At 45.7% G+C, this 22,431-nt stretch overlaps 1 long non-coding RNA gene across 4 annotated transcripts in view; it reads right to left on the bottom strand.

Moving 5' to 3' along the window:
* Positions 1–2,721: 2,721 nt before the first annotated feature.
* LOC142603688 (uncharacterized) overlaps positions 2,722–22,431 on the bottom strand; it is a 31,123-nt gene continuing 11,413 nt past the window's right edge. Inside the window, exons 3-4 of one of the 4 annotated variants that reach the window (XR_012837583.1) lie at positions 19,787–19,964; positions 2,722–8,723 (exon numbers count right to left, since the gene is read on the bottom strand). This is a non-coding gene — a long non-coding RNA (uncharacterized LOC142603688). Of the gene's footprint in view, positions 9,004–19,786; positions 19,965–22,431 lie in introns of all 4 variants that reach the window. The other 3 variants (XR_012837582.1, XR_012837581.1, XR_012837584.1) reach the window with 3 other exon arrangements.

Below are 22,431 nucleotides of genomic sequence, written 5' to 3'. Positions count from 1 at the left end.
TAAATATCATTCAAATCATGGAGTCTGATTCATGAGTCAGGATGATGGCAGCCCTCCAAAACCTCCTTGCCCATGGAGAGTGTGTTTGTGTGAGAGAGATAGAGTTTCACTGTATGAAGAGTAAGAAACTGGAAGCCAAGTGAATTAAATACAAAGCAGATAATTATGTGTAATTCATTTACTCACTAATGATTGCACCTGGTACAGAGGTTTATGAATTCATTTGATTCTGCATAAATTCTCAAAAACAATCTCCCTGCTACACGATAAAAACTAGGCTGACATTTCTTAATTGACCAGTGTTTACATTAGTGCTATTATGAGATTCTGCCTTTTTGGTTTATTCCTTATTTTACCTCATGACATTTCACCTTTCCTGGGTTCATCTGGTGTCTCTGACAGTGACAATTGCTCAGTGCTGGTCGAGGCTTGGTGTCACTGCAGAATGACGCCATCACTCCGCTCCTGAAAGCCGCCCGGTGCGGTTAGACGTGGTACTTATCTCCCATCTGCTGCAGCCAAACCGTGCCATGGAGACTGTGCCTTTGGCAGGGGAGCAGCAGGTCACAGGCCCCCCTTTCCCCTCTGCCAGGATCACCAGCAATCGGCACTCTTCTCATGGCGTCACCCAGTTGTGACCACAGCCTGATGCCATCAGCTCCTTCTGGCTGAACAGCAGGTGAAGTACCAACCTTCACCTGCTAATGCCTGGATTGATTTCAGGTTGAAGACCCAAAGACAAAGGCTTTAATGGGGTGAAGAAGCTTGTGCTAACCAAATGAAACCCAGCGGCGATGTCTCAGTGTTGATGTCAGCCCAAAGACACCACTCACGCTTGGCACACTCAGCCCCAGTGACCTGGGTGAACAGTAGCTGGGCAGTGTCCGTGACTCCAGAGTGTGAGTCTGACCCATGCCAGGCAAAGCACCGTGCAGCAGCAGAAATGCTACCCATGGTGACGCTCTTACCAAATGGTGAAAAGTGCTTTTCCAGTTGTGTTCCCCATGCAATCGCTAGGCCTCAGCTGGAGCCCCTCTCCCAGCCTGTTAGTGTGATAAGGCACCTCACCTTAATCATTTCTTCGTGTCCCGTTCCCGCCCCCCCCCCCCCCCCATCAAACTACACACTCAGTTAATTGCTCAGGTATTCTGTGAGGGTGATTCGTCAAATCAATGGATGGTCTCTTCTGAGACTGTCTGCACCATCAAATAACTGGGATCCATTTTTTTTTTTAATTAGTGACTTTAAGCAGAGGGTGTGTGAGAGATAAATATACAGTGCTTGTGCACAGGGGAGAGGGGTATGTCTGCAGGCACTGATGTATGCAGAGTTCTAGGAGATGCCCTTCAAAGACTGACTTTGGGAAGGGAACAAAATAGGAATGATATATAAGGGGAAGTTATTTGGCAGTCTGAATAGAGACTATTTAATAAATCACAAGATGATCACCCTGAAGGAAGAAAACCCAGTAAACTGATTACATTTACATACACTTTCTAGCATAATTTGCCATTGAGTGTTTACCAAAGTGCAACATGGTGAAGCTGAGCGCACAGCTGCCAATACAATACCTGTGGTGTCTGATGTAACTCCCATTGCTGCAGGAACACACACTCGGAAGTGTCTCCATGGAGCCATCACCAGCCTCAGCACGTGGCGACAGGAGAGCGTGACCCAGCAAGCTCTCTGCACGGCGCCGAGGCTGCATGCCGGGTCCCTGTGCAGTGCTGGACCTGCACCTTGCAGCCTCTTGGGCAGGCAGCGCAGGTGCTGCTTTCTCCCTCCGTGGCAGCCAGGTAACGAAAACATCAGCACCAACAAAAAAAGTAACCCCGTGCTGTGCTATTTTTTTATTTGAGTGATTTGTAATTGGAAAAGTCAAAACCAGCTCATCTCGTCCACAAATATTCCCATTGACTAAAATGCAGTCAGCATGCAGTTTAATTTTGCACCTATGCAATTCTTCTCCGATGAAGATCTGGCAAGCCAGAACAGATTGCAGTCTGTGAGACACTTGCAGCATGATAGTATTTTACCTGTAGGTGGATCCTCATTTTAGATAGTGAGATGCAGAGCCAATGGGCCAGATTCACTGCTGTATTACTCCAGATTATCAGCGGAATATGACCACTGAATCACCAGTAAAGTTGAAGTAACAAATGTTAGAATGGGAGTGTTGTGTCTAAGTTTGCAAAATGTGTATGGAAATGTCTGGCTCCTTCTTGCAGAACCATTAGCCTATAATGGATTTTTTTTTCAGTTCAAAATGTATCAAGAATATGACAATGTGTCTACACTGAAGTTTTACATGTCAAAAGCCCAATTAAAATCTAATATAACAGCTAGTGTGGGACTCCCTCAGTATGTCAATGTGGTGATTAAATTTTTTAAAAATTATTATTCAGAAAAAGAGGATTTTTTGAGAAGAGAGCTTAAACAGCTTCTGAAAAGCCGTGATTTTTTTTATGCAGTTCGTTTCTATGCACCAGATGGGCACTGTGTAAACCTTAGGAATAGATTAAGTTAAAAACTAGTCCTGGTTTCTTTTCAGTTTATGAATATACTCACCAAGCAATTGAAAAGAACTGAGTAATTGTGATTTTTTTTTTTTTTTTTTTTTGCAAGTAATGGTCTGGAAAAGCCAACTAAAGGCAGTAAGCAAGTTTGCAATTAGTAGTTCTAATTACAAAGTGTATACATAAAACAATGCAGCACCATAAGTAAAGGCCAAATTCAAATGATGCAAGAGGAACAGCAGAACATCATATAAAGATGGACAAACAATCCAGCAAGAGAAATACTTTAAAATTATCCCTATTTTTCCAATAATAGCAACAACAACAAAAAAGATTATATAATAGCAGTAGTGGTTTATTTTATGTGAGCTTTACAGTAACCCTGTCCCAGTGTCACCCAATGCTCGTACTTCTGTTGTTGATGAGGCTTCCTTGGATGATGGTCACAGTCACGGTGTCAGATGCAGTAATCAGAGACCATCACAAGCACAAGCTGATGTGAGAGCCTGTGGCTCAAACAGCAGGCTCAGCTCATCTATGTCATTTGTCTTCACCAGGGGACTGCTTCATGACTCACTTCCGTTTCCATCACTGAATGCAGCTATCAAATGCCACAGCCTTTTTCTTTTCTTTTTTTTTTTTTTTTTTGAGCTTGAGCCTGTGTGCTTTCTAGGTAAGCCAGATTTATGTCAAATCCAGGCTATGGAGCTTGAACAAAGACTAACTTAAGTACAATGCAGGGGGTTGTGCTCAAGAGTCTGTGGTATGTTTAGGTATGTGCACACCCTAAGCTCCACCAAACTATGACATTGCTTTATGTACTACATGGGAAACGTGAAACTCCAATGCTATTGAGCAGCATCACGGTAGCTCTCTTCTGACCAAAGCATGTGTAACAGCAGAGAAGGAATTCATGCTACACTCCTTACAGAAATTCTCTGAAAATAAAGTCCTGGGTGCAACTAGAGAAGGTGAAGAGACATAATACCTTAGGGAAATGTTTTTATTTATTCTCCTTGGGTGCATACATGGCAATCACCCATACAGCGTGATCCAGGATGTTGAAAACCATTTCATTATGTTCTATAAATAAAGGACTGATGTGGTTCAATTGTATCAATTATGTAACTCTTCTAAGTGGTGTAGTCAAGGGTAAGGCAGGCAAAGGGCATTCCCTTTGTACCCACTGCTACTCTGGGTACTTCTAGTATTTTCCTGCTCCTTATATACCACAGACAGATGAATCTACCCACTTCTATTTACCACTGTACCACTGACTCCTCTTTGGTCAAGAGCTTTTCCTATGCGCAGATGACACAATGAAATAGAAAATGGAAGTCAAGACACTGCTATGGGTTAGTCGGTTGTGCAAGATGTAAGTGTGGCTGTCCAGTAATTTCGAGCAAAGCATTGGTTTTAAACAATGTCTAAACTGACACCATTATTATGCAATATAATTAATTATGGCTAGAAGGGCATTTAAGGTTAGTTGGCGCTACCTTTGTCCATTTATTAGTTATACCAAGAAGAGGATGACTAAGTTGTGCCTAAGCTAATTGCATCCATTTGGTTTTATCCCTCCTCTTCACCATCCTAAGTCCCTTGCATTCTGAAGTCTTAAGCTTTTTCAGGGGTTTGGGTGCGTTTGTGCTGAATGCAATGGAGCTCAGTGCTGGCTGGGCAGCCCTGAGTAATATTGCAATAGCAGCACTAGCAATAGCAATAATAATTACAGTTAGTCACAGTGGTAAGTACAAAACAAATGTAACTTTTTTCCTGCCACTGTTACAGTTACCTGTAAGAGTTTTATGCTTATCTGCTCCTGCTCCGTGCAAACCAGTATGTGTTTGTGCAGCTAGAAGATAAAGCATGATGTGATGTCCCCCAGCTGTGCTGTGAGCCCAGCAGACACCTTCAGAGCACAGTCGAGGACCAGTGACAGAGGGACGCAGCAGCACGCACTGCACCAGCCCTCTTGCCAAATGTTCTGGGGGTTCAGTATTCAAGGGATGCACAATACAGCTCACCGCCCAGGCCGATGGAGCTGGGCACCCCAAACAGCAGGCAGCCTCCTGCTTTTCAGCCCGCCCCAGCTCCTGCATAGCCAGCTCGGCACTTTCTGCCCCGTGCCTGCCAGCACTCCCCAGCCTGGGCTGGCGCCACAGCACAGACACGGCACTGCTTGAGAGCTGCTTCTCCAGACGAGCAGTTTGCTGCTGGTGTCAGAGCCACGGTGTGGACGAGAGGTTACCTGGGCTCTGGAGCCAGGCTGGCTGCCGCAGCAGCCCAGTCACATCCGCAGAGTGCCGTGTTTCAGCTAAGTAGCTGCCCTGGACCTGAGCTGGCAGGCCTTCGCACACCAGCCAGACAAGCTGCCCAGAGGTAGTGGCACATAAACTGCCTCTTTTGAACGTTACCTGGCAGTGTCAGGATTAAAAACAAACAAACAACACCAAAAAAACCAAAAACCCAATGAAAATAGATTTATCCTGGAAAGGAATTTGGTAACGCATGGTCTTGTTTGGCTACAACAAAAGGCTATAGTCTTCAGCTGATGGCTGGAAACTGGATTGCACTTATGTAAAATAGAACTGCCTGCAAGGGTTGAATGCCGTAATTAACAGGCAGTTTTAGAAATTATTGGCTAATGCCATTTAATAGAAATACTGCCAACTATTGTTGTTAAAACTGGATTTGTTCCTTTGGTGGTAATATAAAATGACTCAACACAGCTTCACTGGGAAGAGATACCTTTGTCTGTTACACGTCATTACCTACATTTTTAGAGTGATTTAATATGACAATACTAATTTTGAAATTAAAATATATTTCCCAAAACTAACTAGACGGCCACCTGCCTCCTGAGTAATCACAATATTGGTGACATGACCCAGTTTATTTATTGTAACACAGCGTTACTGACCCAGTCCCGCTCCCACAGCAGCCAAGGCAGCTTTTGCTAGTGACGGTGTTTAAGCACTAGTAAGTTTAAAGGTTTCTGTAACCGGCAAATATGTTCAGGTAAGCCTAAGCAGCTCCATCTGGAGCATTTCCCTTGCAGTGTGTGCTGTATCACTCAGAGAATTCATGGACATTTTTGTTAACAAACTCTCTGAATCATACCAGAGAATACAGGTAGCTCTGAGATAATGTGCTCTGCTCATGTGATGCAGCTCTTATATCACCTAAGAACATTTTCACAATGCTGCAATAGTGACCAAAAGGTTATTTCTCAAACCTTGTCACCCAGAAGGTACCAGCTGAAAAGTTTCTGTTTGATTGCTAAAGAGTAGAAAGCAACAAATTAATATTAGCAAATCTCAGATGAGGCATGATGTGGATGTTGCACACCTCAGTCTAACACCCACCTTCACTTCAGGGAAAGGAGAAACCAGACCTGCAGACACACTAATAGCCTGCTGGTTTGAGAGTTCCCACTCACCTGTTTGGAAATGAACTCCAGAACCTCACTGCTTTCTATTTACTGCACTGAGAGACAGTAATCACTTAGTGCTTCCAAAGAGTCATTAATTGCACTCCTATTACAGTATTTTATGATGCCTTTCAATGTATAGATTTAAAAGAAAAGGCAGTCTGTGCAGAGATTGACCTTCCAGATACAAGAAGGGGAGGTAAAGTCCTCTATGCAGCTGGGAGTAACACAAAGGTGAGGCACCGCTTATGTTTGGGAGGGCTCGACAGCATGGGTGTCTCACCTGCAAACCAGGGTCACCTCAGCTGCAGCTCTGGGCTGTCAAGGGCAAGGCTCAGGCCATCAGATGGTGTCAGACAAAAACAGAGCTCCCAAAGCCTGGTTTCTGGCTGCAGCCATTGGCGAGCTTAAGCACAGAGGCTCTGTGCATCCTTTCAAGGGCAAGAGGCAATGCCCTTCCATTGTTTCTAATGGCAGGGACTTCAGAGCACATGAGCACCGACACTCAGAAATGCTGGTGGTTGACACCTTCCAGAAGTGCCTGAAGTAAGCAAGACAGGGATGTTAACAGGACCAAAGGGATTTGGGTACCCCATCCCACTGGCTTTCAGTAGCACTGAACATGACAAGCTCTTAAGAGAACCCTGTGAAACCCAGCCCGCCATCTGACACAGGTTACAGCCCCCTGAGGCTGAAATGCTGGTTAACATGTATGTAACTCGCAATGCGCTTGGAGCAGCTGTTTTGCAACAATGACGGTCAGCAGGGCACAGTAACTTCCCTGATCCCTTTTGAGGACCCACATACCAGCCTGCGTATGGTCTCAGTGAGGAACAGAGCCTCAGAAGAGGAAGGTCAGCCCCACAACACACATGGGTCTGGAGGCTGGGTAGTCCTAGTGCTGGGGTCAGAAATGAAACTGCTGCTGCAGTAAACATTCCAGTGTATGGCATGACTGTTGCTAACCTTATCTGTGAGCCTCCTCATCAGCATTCCCATTAGTTGACATGTCGCATGCCTGCATCGGATGACAGTAATACTACAGTGCTTATAAAGGTGGTGAAGCTGGTATGTTAACCTATAATACTGAGTGGATTGATTTCCCCTTCCTGCATTGCAGTCTCTGCTCTATTCCTCCATTGATCTAAGCATTAAAAGACAATTTATTCCCTTGTCCAGACCCCATTATCATTGTATCAGGAGTATTCTTGTCCACTGGCTAGGAATAGTGAAGATGTGAATACACCTTCTCTTTTGAAATATAACTCCATCCTCCCACACCTCTTTTTTTCTTTACTAACTCCAGTCAACCGTCCCCAGGACCTACACTCACTCTGATCCCAACTCACTGATGAACATACATGAAAACAGCCCTTGCCAAACAGACTGCAGCTCCTGTTCCATAGCTGTGTATACAGGATCATTTGGCTACTACATCTGCTCCATAAAGGAGAGCGCACTGGTTGGGTAAGGACTCTGGGGTTTAGCGGTCGCTCCGTGGAACAAGTTACTCATCAGGCACTCAGCAGCCCTGAGGTGCTCCGGGACCTCAGGACTGAGCCAAGCGGAGGCTAGAGCTGGTCCTGCTGAGGTGTTTGGGAACATCCCCCTGTGTGGATGGGCTGCACGGAACCTGAACAAGAAGATGGCTGAATTCCCCAGGGAACCCCTGATTCCACCCAGAAGGACTCCCGTGGGCCTTCTTGCAGACTCCTATAGTTGGAGCATCCAGCTGAGTGGCTGAAGGTGCACCAGAGCCCCCGGTCTCACTCCTCCTGCCCTCCCTCCCAGAGAGAGCCCTGCATGCTGGGGGCTGGGGCCCTACAGGCTTGGCCTTGCTTCTGTTAAAAGTCTTCCACTTTGTACCAACAACCTCCTGTGAGAAGATGGAGGATGCTGAGCAAACAGAAAGCTTGGTGTGGGACACTGGTACAAAAGAGGTTTCAAAAGGTGAAGGGAGGAAAAGTTACCTAGTGCTGCTACTATAATGGCTCAGCACTGATGCCATAAATAAAAGGAAGTGTGTTGGATGTTTTATTTTGCTTGTGTGGTAAACTGTACAATTAGAGTCTGAATAAACCTCTTTTGTCAATATTATAACCTTTCTGATAAAAAAATAAACAAACTTAAACAAATGAGTAGAGACCTGCCAAGCCAGCCCAGTTCAATAAGAACTGCATTGACAAGGGAATAATTTTGTCCTAAAGCCGAGGAGACAAACCGATAAGCTTTCAGGAGGGCAAAGCCCCTCCAGAAGGAGCTGTATTTTACACAGGAGGATCTAGAATAAAAGAATTAAAAAGAGGGCTCTTCCAAAAGGAAAGAAAAAAACCAAATATGCCATAAAAGTTTTGCTACCAGAACTGCTTTCTAGTTTGATGGGAAAGCTGCATGCAAATAGCTGCTGAGAAATAGGAACGTGGCAGGGTAATAGCAATTAGGAGCATTTTAATGATCATTTAAAAAAAAAATCAATACAGTGTATTAAGTAACTTTTACTAGGATGAATATAAAACAGAAATCAAGAAATCATGCTTTTACTTTGCAATTAATCTCAGCAGTGAGTTCTAGGCTTACCACTCCAATGCCAATGTGGGAACTTCCAGTAAGCAGCAATACATAATTACCGCTGGGTGGAGGTGAATCAACCACTTTCCGTCAGGAAGCCAAGGAGAGACCCTCAGACCATCTGCCACAGGTGGGTGGGTGGGTGAATAAGAGTGTTACTTTCTTGCTAGACTCCAATCAGGGCACCACACCTTGTGATAGTATCTCTGTAATAAGCAAACAACTTTAAATGATATTGTGTCACTGCAGGAGGGTGACCCAGCAAGTCAGGTTTCATTAATGTGCAAGGGACTGCAGCACACAGCTACTCCCACTTACCTCAGGACCCTGGAAACCTCAGCCTGTGTGCAGAGGAATCTAAACTCTGAGACTATGTCTTCTTCATTAGAGATGCACATGGCTCCACAGCAGCATTGTCACTACACAAACTTCCTATTTGCCTTTCTGTGCATCACTGTTAAAAGTCTTCTAATGTGCTAGTGAGGACTACAAATATAAGTCCATCACAGAAATACAATCACATTAATATGAATACAACAAAAGATGATAGGATTATGTATGTTTCTTCTAATTAGCAAGACATGCCTGGTGCTGCATGCCCAAGTGTTCTTACAGAGCCATTACCTCCCACCACTGTGCCTGCCTCTTTCCTCAACTGCAATTACATGGTCCAGTTCCAGTCACAGGGGACATGTCTGCTCTGCCAAGCCTTTCCAGCCGTGAAGGCCCCAGTGAATCCCACAAGGCTCTCCGCGAGGCTAGCCCATCGCGGTACTGACCAGCGTTTCCAGAAGTTTTGTTTTCCACAGAAATGGAGCTATTCAGGGGACGTCACAAATGCCTTCCTGGCTGGGAGCAGACACTGTGGCTGCAGCCAGGCCCCTGCGGCAGGAATGAGCCTCAAGCTACCCAAGGGCATGCCAGCTTGGTAAAGCAGCATTTGTCCTGCTCTGGCTCCACAGTCAGACCTGGTGGCTTTCCAACCATCTTCTTACTTTCTATAGTAGTACTTACCTCAGCATCGTACTTCAGACCCCAGTGAACCAAAGTTATACCTAGTGAAACTCAACCGTCTCCTGTGAATTCAAACTACTATAGGCCATTGTGCAAATGTGTATCTTGGCAAGTGCCTGGCCCTTCCTGGTGACTGAACTACTCATGCTCTCTAGAAACAACCATGCCAGTTCCTAGTACTCTGTGCAGATGCCCTTACCCTTTCTTCTTCCTTATTTTTCCCTTTTACTCAAACTAGTTGAATCCTTGCCAGGTACCAGGATCTGACGCTACCATACTCCACTGTGCATTGGCCTGGTAGCCTGATTCCTCCTCTTTTCCCATTTCCTCCCCTTGGGGCTCCTGTCCTGAGGTAACACAAAGGCCACGGCAACAACGGCAGGAAGATTGTCCTTGGTGGCGATGCTGGCAAGAAAGAGATGCCCAACAGAGGAGAAATAGGTTGCTTCTGATTTTGACCTGCTCAGCCACTGCCTACCAAAAATTCCCTCAACGAACATTGCAGGCTCATGCTGAAGGTCTCACAAACTCAACACATGTAATCAACAGGCTTCTTCTGAAAGGGATTAGTCAAAGCATCGGCAAAGATGAAGATGTCAGACAGTATGGATCTACTACAGACAAAGTGGACCTGGCCAATGTGGTTGTCATCTGTGCTAGAATGACGAGCTGGATGGACAAGGTGGGGGAAGCAGTGGATGTCACTTACTTTGGGTTTAGCATGGCCTTTGACATTGTTTCCTATATGGGCCAAACTGGGGTGGAATTGCCTGAATGGATGGACCACAACCTGGCTAAAAAAAGCTCATGGCTGGGCCATGAAGTTTAAAGGATAATAATGGTCAACACCTAGACATTTAATTGGCTTTAGCAGATGGCATTCCTCAAGTTGCAATGCTAGGGCCAGTCTTCATTAGCAATCTGGATGACAGAGCAGAACGGTTCCTCAACAAGTTTGTGCACGACATTGAATCAAGGCCGCAGATAATCATGTTGGAGGACAAGGCAGCCATTCAGGTAGTCTTCAGCAATCTGGATGACAAGCTTGAAAGAAATCTTCTGAAATTCAGCAAGGACAAATGTAAAGTCTGCACAGAATAAACCTGTGCTACAGTGCAGGCTGGGAACTGAGCAGCTAGAGAACAGCTTTGCTAAAAAAAGGAGGTGGGGTCCTGGTGGACAAAAAGGCTGGAGAGGAGTCAGCAGCGTGCCTTTGCAGTGATGACAGCTAATCGCACCCTGGGCTGCATAAGCGAGAACAGAGCCAGGCTCTCCGCAGAGGTGCACAGCACAAGAGCAATGACCGCGAGTTGCCGCAGGAGAAATTCCACTGGACATCACAGAAGAAATTCTTCAAAATAAGAGTGGTTGAACTGGAGCAGGTGCCCAGAGTGGTTTGTGAAATTGCCATCCTTGGAGATTTCAAAAATTGAATGGACAAAGCCCTGTTGAAGTTAGCCCTGCTTTGAGGAGGTTGGAGTGCAGCCTTCCAGATGTCCCTCTAACCGATATTTTGTGGGTTGCTTTGGGTTTTGTGTTTTGGGTTGGTTTTTTTAATAGCTTTTGATCAGGGAGACCTGGCTGGAGTTAATGATTTCTCAAAAAAAATGGAAGCTGTTATCTCTATAGCACCACCTGCCAATTATTTATTTATAATATGAATGAATTCTGAATATGCATCACAAGTACAGTCAGTCAAGAGACTTCAGAGATGTTATGTTTAAACATCAAAGAACTGAACTTTCTCTCTCAGATCTTCAAATTGAGCAGAAAAGAGGTCCATTAATGCACAGGAGTCAAATTTGCAAAAAAGTCCTCAGTTCAGAGTTAGCATTAAAAAGACTATTTCTCAGCTTTGTTTTGGATATATGCAGCTCACACATTCTTGTGGTGGCAACTTAACATGTTGAGAGGCTTTCTGATGAAACCATTGTTTTAGCCTGAAATGTTGTGAAAGCAATGCCTGAGATCTGGCCTCTAAACCCAACCCCCTGCCTCAGTATTTGCCTCCCACCATGATCTGTTTGGTTCAGCTAAAACCACAGCCCATCTCTAGGCCTGGATCTGCCCTGGCATAGAGGTATGAAGCAGCCTGTGTACTCAGGCATGCAGGGGACAGCCCTACAGGATCTGACACGATGCTGTCGGGAGACTCTATAGACCAGGACAGATAAACAGTGTGTATGTGTGCAGTGCAACCCTACAACACACAGGAGTTGCTACAGTGCATGTGGCTGAGTCCCATCCATCACTCTGTGCTGTACACTATTTATGTGCAGCCATTTGTCCAGCAGTCTGGGCTACCAAAAGTTCAGAAAAATAGCTAGCTGCCATGGAACAAAAAATAGTATCGAAGTTGGTTGCTGAGTCTTAGCAGAACCACACTGCAAACATGGGGTTTGAATCCATGAGACCATGCCTCCAAATAGCACTGGCTGCAATGCTAGGTGTGTCAGCACAACAGGAGAAGCAAAGGACACAACACTCCCTGAGACGAGCCAGGGTATTTTTACCTGTCAGTCTCTGCAGAGACACAAGTCACTCCTGTGAGTCACAGCCCCAAATGACCCCCCACCCCAAAGCCCCAGCCTTTCTGCAAGCTTCTTATCAGAACAACAAATGCTCAGAAAAGGCACCAGATTTGTCGCCTATCTCTGCATCAGTTAGGTTCTGTGACCTGGGCCACAGAACACAAAACCTGGGCCAAGAAGGAAAAAATAAATAAATAAAAGTGAAACCCCAAACATATTTGAAAGTATGTTCAGAAACAAACAAGCAAAACCTCTTATCCAAACAAATCATAGTTAGATCTTGGGTGAGACTGTGTTTATGAAGGTTTCGCCAAGAAGCTTGCTTGGAGATACTTCTCCAGCCTTAACATAACACTACCAGCCTGGACAAGTGCTACTAGAAAACACCTCATTAAAATGCTGTTGTGGTATTTATTTATAGATAGTAATTTATATCACACCCATCATACACACCGATCTGGCAGCTATGATCAGCAAATTGGACTGCTTCTCCCACAGCACTCCCTGCCCCAAATCCACTCCCTGATGCCCCCCACTCCCTTCCCAACACAACTGCTTCCCACTCGCTATCTGGCATGTATTCAGCATGACAGCAGTGTCGCTCTGAATAAAGCTCTCTTTGTTCACATTTATCCAACCCTGCAGCACTCTCCAAACATGCAGGTGGAGTATCAAGGATGCAACAGCCCCATCAGAGCCAGATAGACATCTGTGGTGCTTTGTAGCTAGGTATTCTTGGGTACAATCATCAGCCACTACGGAGCTCATCCCTGGAGTGGACAGGCAGCTGGAGTCTGCATTTGCTGGAGGGTCCACGTGGCTTTGGAATGCACCACGAATAATACCAGAGAAACTCCAATGCAGGCTGTAGACACCAGTACAATAGTCAGCATGATAAAACATAAGAAAGCATAGGGTGCGTCTTCAGTGGGGGGAGGGGGGGAAGGAAAAGGAAAAAAAGAAGAAAAAGTCTGGCAAAAAAAAAGAGGTTAGATGAGGTAGCTGGGACTGCCAGGGGCAATCTGAAATCAGTTTACGTTAGAGCAGGTTGCTCTTGACTTCGCTACAGCAGTTGTCACGCTTGGTGAGAATAACAAGCTATTCATACGGCAGCCACCATTGTGCAGCTCAGCACATGCAGTCTAGTGGAAACAAATCCAAGCAAATGCAGTGGCTAGGATGGGACTTCTTTTTTTAAGAAAGCACATAAAATGGTTATGTAAATAAGTTTCCACTTCAGGAATCTGTGAGAACAATTGTTTCCCTGTAAGAGGACTTTGTTATTAGAGCACCTAATGTTTTAACCTAAATCTGCACTTCAGATTGAAATGCTGGCATATATATCCCACTGCAGCACCTAGGTCCTTCCCACTATCTGGCCCTTTCAATCTCCAACATTTTTTAATACTTTCAAGCTCATCAGCTATCTAGAGTTCCACCTTCGTGCATGCCCAGAACTGCCCCAGTCCCGACAGGGCCAAGCAGCTCAGCCCAATTCACACCTAAGTCTGATCAGGATCCAGAAACTGGGCGTTGCTTTGCCTAAATCCCCTGAGGGCTTTGATCAGGGATTATATGTTACCTGGTGACTGTTTCATGTAAAATGCATAAACAGTCCTGGGAGCAGAGTCCAGAATCTCAAACTCCCATGTGAATGCTTGAACCAGTAGGTAAAAAACAGCCGTGCACCCCCACATGCACTTGCTTTCCCGACCAATGATTCAACAGCATGTTGCTGTAGAGCAGCAGATTCTCAGCAGAGAGCAGGCTAGGAGTGTCCAGCTCCCTGCCTTGTGGTTTGGGTGCTCTGCTAGAGGTGGCAGATGGAAACAAACAGCCTGAGGAGAACAGTGATCCTGTTCGTCGTTTCCTGGCTGCTGGTAATCCATGTTTCAGATTAGACATCTTTGCTGTGACAGAAAGGCTGCTGTCTGTAGTCATCTCCCAGAGGAACTGCTGGGCTGGGTCACTGCAGCAGCATTTCAGACTTAAAATTTTCCTGTTAGTCTCTCTGAACGTTTTGGCCTTTGTGTAGAAGTGCCAGGCTTGCCTCGAGCACACTGCAGGGACTGCTGGCTCTAAAGTCAGAAGCTGGGCACTAGAAATCAAGAAACACACAACTTACTACTGAGACATCAAAGTAATCTTGGGTATAACTTCAAAAATTTGTAATTGCACCTGCAAACGGCTACACCACATAGTTATTCAGCCTGGGCACTCAGGTCTTGGTGCATGACATGAGGAGTTTCATGAATTAGCATGTGCTAACGGAGAAAGCCATTAAGAAAATCTGTACTGCTGCTATCTCTACACAGAAACAAAGTCTTCCCCTACCTCAACAGCACACTAACTCCCACCCTTCTAAGACTCTCTCCCTAACATGCATTGGTGCGTTTGTCTCATCAAGGACCATTTGGGGGAGGAGGGAAACAGCTTTGTTTCTTCTAAAAAGGAGTAAAATTATATTTAGATCATTAAATAGCAGGATTCTTTCTCTATCTGTTTGCATTGCTCATAGATATTAGAAACATAGAAGGATTATTTTACCAAAAAATGCACAAATGATTACATTTCTCTGAGGAAACGTCCAACTGGACAGCTTCCATTGGGACCAAATTCATGACTGTGTACACTTGGTCTGGTGGTTTTCCATTTTTACTACACAAATTATATTTGCAACGGTAGAAGTTGACAATTCTGCCCTGGACCAAATACACAAAAATGCTTTGGAAAATGCCACATTTTGCTCCCAAATGCAAAGCAAAAGTTGTTTCTAAGTTTCACTTACTGCAGCAACTGCTCCACAGTGAATTTCCCCATCTGCTGCAGCGCTCAGAAAGTTCCTTTGGAAACCCCTCAGCACACCCAGTACACACACACAGAAAACACCAGGAGAGAGCCACAGGCCAAGTTGCTTCCAATAAACGCTCTCAGGCTTCCGTCTGTCTGAGATGCCAGGATAAAGAACAAAGCTGTTCACATTGCCTCCACGCCACGACTTAGGGGCAGTATCTCCTTCTGGTATCTCAGAAGAATGAAAAAAGAAAGAGAAAGATGGGAAATGTGCTTCCGAATTGTGTACACCAACCAAAATAAGCCCCACCAGGTTTTCACCACCAATGCCACAGCTCATCTTTGGATTGTGTTTGCCATTGTCAGGCAACATTAGGGACTCTCCAGCTAAAAGCAGGGGCAGCTACCAACCAAGCTGTAAGGCTTTACAGCTGCTACTCTAAGAGATTCATCTTCCCCACAGCTCAGCACAAAGCAGAAGCAGAAACACAGTCACTGGTGGGTCCAACCCAAAGACTACCATTAGCTACGGAGGGCTATGGGTACCGCGGGACACATACAAAAGGCTGATGTTCATTGCCATGAAGGTTGGTCGGTATTTTTATTGTGTCGCACATGTGTACGCATTGGTCAAACTGTAAGGGCTAAAGGGGACAGCAGACAAGGAGCAGTCTTAGCATTTGACCCCTAAAATAGCATAGCCTTTGTGTGGTGATCTTGGGCTACTCCTGAAGCATAGCTACATATCTGAGTATCTCTAAATGTATGCAACTGTGGCAGTTTATGAGCAAGACCTCTCTTTATGAGAAGGGCTATGGGCTATATGAACTGTACAGAAGGCAGCCAGTGGGTAAACAAGAGGAGCTCACCTCTTCCATAGGCTGAGGTGCAGCAAAGCACAGTGTTTATGGGAAAACAGAAGAACTTTCTCCGAGGCCGATGATCGCCACTTGGATGAAGCTCTGAGGTAAAAGCTGAGGAAGCATGTCCCCATGCTATTTCCTGTCAGTTAGGCTTACTTGGTCCAGCAGCAGCAGTGCAGAGCTCTGATTCACAGCACCGTTTGCAGGGCATTAGTATGCCACCCCGTGCAAATCAATAATGGCTTCAGGGAAAATTAACAGATGGTCATGGGGGAAATCACCCGAGGGCTTTTCTCCTCCCTCCTCTGTGATAATAGGCTACTTATGATTTTCTGAAACCACCTGCATATTTTCCCAGGCATCCTGGCTACCGGTTAGAACAGAGTATATGTCTCCACGGTGGCGTTTGCAGCACTGAGCTGGCTTTTCATTAAATGCCTCTCATTTGTGTGCAAAAGACTGTACAGACCAGAAGTTCACTGTCATGATGCCACTGAGGGATGACATAGCATGGCAGAGATGAGTAATGCATAGGATTGGATTCAGGGAATATTTAACATTTTCTACTAATCCCACTGCTTCAGCAGAGTCACCTGACATCCTTGGTACCCCAGTTTTCTCATTGCTGTAAGGGGAAGAAGTATATCCTCACTGCTCTTTAGAGGAAGAGTATAGCATTTCAGTGTTTTTAAAGACTCCTGCAACTCACTAGGCAACTCAGAAACAACAGATGTTACCCAGAACAAAGCCAACAAGAGGAAACAGCACAACATCCAGGGACAGGAGTAGAAAGCTCCGCCACCCTGGGTGTATACTACTATAGAAAGGCAGGGATGGGCCAGTAAATGTGTATCTCATGAGTAATGAACACGTGCATTTTCATGTGGCATCACCATTCTGGCAAAGGCTGCCAGCTAGTAACACTTACTGCTCTCCCTGCCACGACGTGTGATGTATGGCATGGCCACGTGCTCCTTCAGAGCAGCACAGGATCTAGGACTTCATGCTATGATCCTCTTAACCTTGCTTAAGCTACAAGATATTTGCCCAGATCCCCAGCTCAGCCAGATTTCGTAAAAGTGAACATCAGTTCCACCGTATTCCCTGCTGCCCACACAGGTGTTCTGGGATGAACATCCTGCACACAGCAGATCAGTTCAAGGATCTCTGCGAACTGTACTGCTTGCCAACCACTTCAGCTGCAGCCCATCAGCAGGTACAGACACACAGGGCAGCACCAGCCTTGCCTGGCTTCCCCAGGACAACCGTGTGTCCTCCACTCCTCCTCCCTGTCTCTTGTGTCAATAACACAGAACAGTAAGTCAAACATGAGGGTTCTGGGGCATCCAAAATACCCCTTTCCTGGCAGGCAGGACCCACTGGTGCTGCCTTCTGATGTGTGTGAGCACTCAGTTGCATGAGTCCTCTTTCCATCCTGCTACAAAGACCCTACAAGAGCTCCCACATGTGTTCCTCCCTGTATGCTCTGCTGTTTCCTCATCTCAGCATCTGCTGCCTCACTGTCTTCTGCTTGGTGCCAGAGGGCAGCTCTGTAGAAAGCCATTCCTCTCCTTGCCTGCTCATGTGGCCCTGCCTTGGAGGCAGGCCCTGGTGCCCTCTAGGACTACAGAGCTCAAGAAGACTCTTTGTTAAGGCTCTGGCACTGGAAAGATGCTCTGAGGTCACAGCCAAATGTGACCTGCTTTGCAGGGAAAATCTTTCCTCACCAATCTCTTTCCCTCCCCCCTGGGTTAACACGCAGTTGGGAATACCAGAGCAGGGGTTGCTGATTTGTTAAAGGAGCATTGCCTCTCAAAATTGCATTTCAGGAAGCTAGGAATTGTAGTTTGCATGGTTTCTGTTTCCAAAGGTGACCATGTGCACATGTGTGCACCTCTGCTACCTTCCTTCAAGAAATAACTATGCATAAGGCAAAACACCCTCACAAACCAGCATTGTGGCTGCATGCCAACAGCGCCATGCTGTCTGTGCTTTGGCTATGTCTGCTCTAGCACTGTGTACATCATATTCCCTATTTTGAGGACTAGCTACGTGCCTCAGGCCAGTACTGTTGAAGGACATGAACACCAAGCGTTACAAATGAGAAACTGTGGTGAACTGGCAGCTGGCACAAGTATTGCTTTTTTGATAAGCAGTTTAAGAGGCTCATTAATGGCAAGCCATTTTCTAGTGAATCCCACCTGCAGCCAGTAGATGAACCACAAAGGACGGACTCCAGCCCCTTTCCAGAATACTGCCTGGTGGCTAAAGACAACTGTTGCTTGGAAAATGACCTTTTTTTTTTTTTTTTTTTTTGCAAAAGACAATGACAGTGGAGGGGTCACAATGCATAAAGCACACATATGCTCATCACTTGGAAGAAGGATGTTCTCTAGCACCCATGTTTGAATTTTAACTGTTGACTGTGAGCCAGGCTCAAAGATGACGTAGGTGGTTTGCACATTACATCAGTAACTTAGTGGGGTGGCTGTAAGCGGGCCAGCCACACCACAGCTCTTGACTGGCACACTTCCATAGGGAAGATGCACAGATCTGAGCCTAAAGGAGAATTTCCCAGGGGATAAATAATGCCCTATCTGATATTTCAACCTTGGTTGCTTACAGTGTCCCGAGACAAACACTAGCAAAATTATGGAAAGGGACTTTTTGTTGTTGCTGTTGGTTCCCGGTTACAAATCCTCTCCATAGATTTGGAGATGCTGAAAATTATCTATGAGAATGTGGATCATTTTTGAATTGGCATTTTAGTCCAGAACTGGATTGGAAATAATAGTGATGGAAGAAAAGCTAAACCAAGCTGATTTGTTACAGTAAAGCTGTGTTGTACTTTAGATTACTTATTAACAAACAGCAAATGGGCCTCTGCCTTGACCTTTTTTCACTTGAGCAAATATACTCTTCCTGCCCCTTGTAAACAGCAGTTACTGGTAACTGAGTCACGTCCCCCTTCACATCACTGGAGTTAGTTTTTTTTCATCTATGGCAAGGATTTTAGTCAAATTGACTTTTGCCAGGCTCACTAAGGTTGTTAGCAGTATTATTAGCCTTAATAATACCAGCAGTAATAATAATACTCTGGATCACCATAAACCTGAAAACATCTATGTACTTCACAAATATTAATTAACAAAACTCAACAGGAGGTCTGAGAAACCAGCAAAAATTGTCAGCCTTGCTTCAGAGCTGAAGAGCTAAAAACAGAGCCACAGCAAGTAGAAGTGGCTGTTTGCTTGATGAGTTTCAATTAATGGCTGTTCCTTTGGTGTCATGAAATGCCAGGTGCCCAGTGCCTCTGGCAACGCTGCCAAGCTAAAAGCAGCAGCCCACAGCACATATCTGGAGCAGCAGAAGTCAGTAGTAGGCTTGGGAATTGGAGTCACAAGGATGAGTTCTTCCACTGAAAGCTGGGCTTTCAGTAGCTGCACTGCTTAGAATGGGAGTATCATATGTGCCCTAGATGTCTTGTGCCTTGGGATCCATGACCAATGGTCCCTTGGGCACTTTGGAAAATCCCACTCCTGCTAATCTTCAATAAAGTTGAAGACCATGAACGTGCCTAGAACCTGCACATGTTTTTATCCCAGCAAACTATGGATACCCACTCCTTTGTCAGCCTTTATATTAAACCTTTCGGAGTGGAGGAGGCAAATTCTGACAAACACAAGGAACCCCTCTGCAATAGCTGATGACTACTTTTCCTACCTAATTATTTCCCTGACTTCCCTCTACCGGTATTAAAGATCCAGTGGTGGCCAAATCATTACAATGGCATCAAGGACTTTGCAGTATTCATCTTGGTTGTAAGTTGTTATCCTGCAGATATCACCCAAATCCATTCTGAATCGCACATTGGGCACTCAGTAAACAAGGTGAAAGTTTCATCTAGATTCTTAACCAGTGATGCCGAAGAGTCTTTGCAGCAAGGGGTAATTACTTGTATTAATTACAGACTCCTCTAAGGTACATTATGCCACAGCGTACAGAGGATTGGACATATAAATTGGAGGAGTAATTTTTTTGTTTCTTTCATTTGTTCAAAAAACATACCATTTGTAGGCATAGAAGAGACACAGGCAAAGTCAATCTGGATGTGGTGTTTGCAGTCGGGATGACGCGGTGCCAAGAGCAACAGCCTCACAACTGAGTGAGCCAGGTGCAGCTTCTCTACTCTGACAGAGACTGCTCATGTGATCTTGAGCATGTCACGTAATCTGTCTGTCCCCAGCTGTAAAATTAGGATAATAGTAGTTAGTTCATGTTAAAGCCTGAAAGATGTCAAAACAGTAAGAAAAAGAGAGTCTATCTGCACTGAGTCTTCATCCATCAGTGTCTTCTAAGAGGTACAGAAAACACTGTGACCAGACTGACTCGATTTCCTTGTCTATGATAAAATCACTGGTCTTTGCCTGGTGGGCAACTTTTCACTCTGTGACTGTGCTCACTCCCTGTGCTCTATGCCTTGTGAAGACATTCTCTGAGAACCTTTTCTCTTCTCTGGAAAGATGGATGCCCACCAGATGCTCTAACTTCACAGTCCTATTCATCCAATTTACTCCACTTAACTCCTTCAAGTTCTTTACAGAGTTAAGTTAGATGTTCTCCAACTTTGCAAGGAATGTGAAGCACCTCGTTTGCTGACAATAAATCCCAATGTCTCACATACTCCTTTACATCTCCTGTGAAACCCACTATAATTGCTCCTTATAAAAAAAGACACAAGCCTTACGGCTGAAATTTTGTGAGGTGTTGCTTTTGGGGCCATGGTGGAGTTCATTTTCCTCCATTTCCCTCTGTCTCAGCAGCCCCAGCACCAGCTATTCCTCTGCAGAAGCATACTGGTGTCACAGAAGTTTTTGGTGATGTGATGCCTAGTAACTTTAATGGGAGTCCCATAGCTGCCATCCCACACAGTGCTTTGAAGATTCGGGCTCTGTGTTTCATCCCAGATAGACAGTCTATAAAAGTCTTGCAAACAATTCAGACACAGTCTCTGGCTTGGCCAGCTCTCACCACTGACATGTTATCCTACAGCAGAAGCAGCCCTCAGGCTTACATTTGGGCAGGAATGGAAGTGATGCTGCGTCTCCTTGGGAGCCCTCCTAGCCAACAGATCCTAGAATACACAACACAAGACAAACAAGGCGGGGGGTCCTCTGCACGGCCCTCTGGTGTTGCACTCTCTGGGCACAACATTTGGCAAACATCAAAGAGGGGCAGGAAGAATCCCCACACACCAGCTTGGCAGGAGTTTTGGGGGTTTCTGCAGGGTGAGGCATGCTTCGTCCAGACACACACCCTTTGCCTGCAGTTGTTCACAGAGCCATGGAATTAGTGCTTTCTGAAGAGCTTTTGTGACTGTGATAGAAAAAACAAATAAAGGGCAGGATGAAGGGAAGGCTGCTTGAGTCTGCTGAGAGCCTGAGAGGGCATCTTTGCATGGGGAGAACTACTCGTCCGTTTGTCACAGGCACAGCCACTCCTGATTAGTGCAGAGTCCCCCTTTCTCTTAGCTCTGTCTCACCCAGCTGTGAACTCTATGCTCTAGAGGTACTGTGGCCTCTGCTGCCTGTCCTGTCTCCCTCGCACAACTGGGAAGGACAGACGATCCTACAAAATGAAATCAGTACCCTGATGGTTGCTGAGGTCCTAGACTCATGGGCACATGCCTCCAATGCAGGTATCAAAGAGCAGGATAGCGTCACCATGGCTTGCTGCATCCTTCTTCCTCACCTCCATCAGCTGCCAAGTGGCTGCCCAGTGGGGTGGGCCCCGCTCCACACAACCCAAATGTAAGGAGCTGTTCTGCACCTGCAGTGGTGCAATGGTGCAACAGCTCATGCCCTCACCTAACACCTTCCTTCCTTCCCTTTATTTCAGACACCAGGCCTGTCGGTAGCTCTGACACTGAAGAGCACACCCAGGTGTGCTGCTGGATGAACAGGGACACAAGGAACAGTGTCTCGCCAACCACCCTGTTCTCTGGCTCTTGCACAGCTGCAGCAGAGGGTGTAGGATGACCATTCCTGGGACTAGCTCAGTGCCCAGCACCTCAGCCCTCTCCTCCTCTGTGGCTCCTCTGTGGAGTTTCCCCTCAGCAGTGCAAAGGGAACAGGAAGGATCTGGAAAAGCTCTGTGGCCTCTGTGCTGTTTTCATGTCTGTTTACACACATTACTCCCTGAATGGCAGAGGTCTGTGAAACTGCTGATTCATGAACATCTTTGCCATCTGTGGCTTCTTCAAATAATTCACCCTGACCCAAGGATGATTTACTTTTCTTGGCTGTTCATCTCAACTGATGCTGTCTCCAGTCCCCTTGACTTCGAGGGATTGGGTAAAAATAAGTATTATTGTATCTCTTGTGAAGCTGTTAACTCTGAGCAGTGAAGCATTCAAGTCTGACAGAGAAGGGAAAAATGGCAAGAGTTAGTGCCAGGGATGACTTCTCACCAACTTCATGCCCAGCCATCTTCTTCAAACCTACTGGTCTCAGCATATTTGCAAAGTCACAGTTTGGAGACCACTGAAGAACAAGCGAGAGCCTCTGACATTCAAGGGCCTTGAGCTGAGTCTGAGTGTGGACTGGAAACAGAGGTTAAGCTGCCAAATACTGCACGTCCATCCCAGATAGGCTACAGTCACCTCCTGTTCCATCACCAGAAAAGCTTCATTTCCTTCTTCACCCCAGCCATCA

Source organism: Balearica regulorum, chromosome 13 (assembly GCF_011004875.1).
Source record: "Balearica regulorum gibbericeps isolate bBalReg1 chromosome 13, bBalReg1.pri, whole genome shotgun sequence".
NCBI lineage: Eukaryota > Metazoa > Chordata > Aves > Gruiformes > Gruidae > Balearica > Balearica regulorum.
Note: the sequence above shows the minus strand (reverse complement) of the source record. Positions and strands in the feature narration are given on the sequence as shown.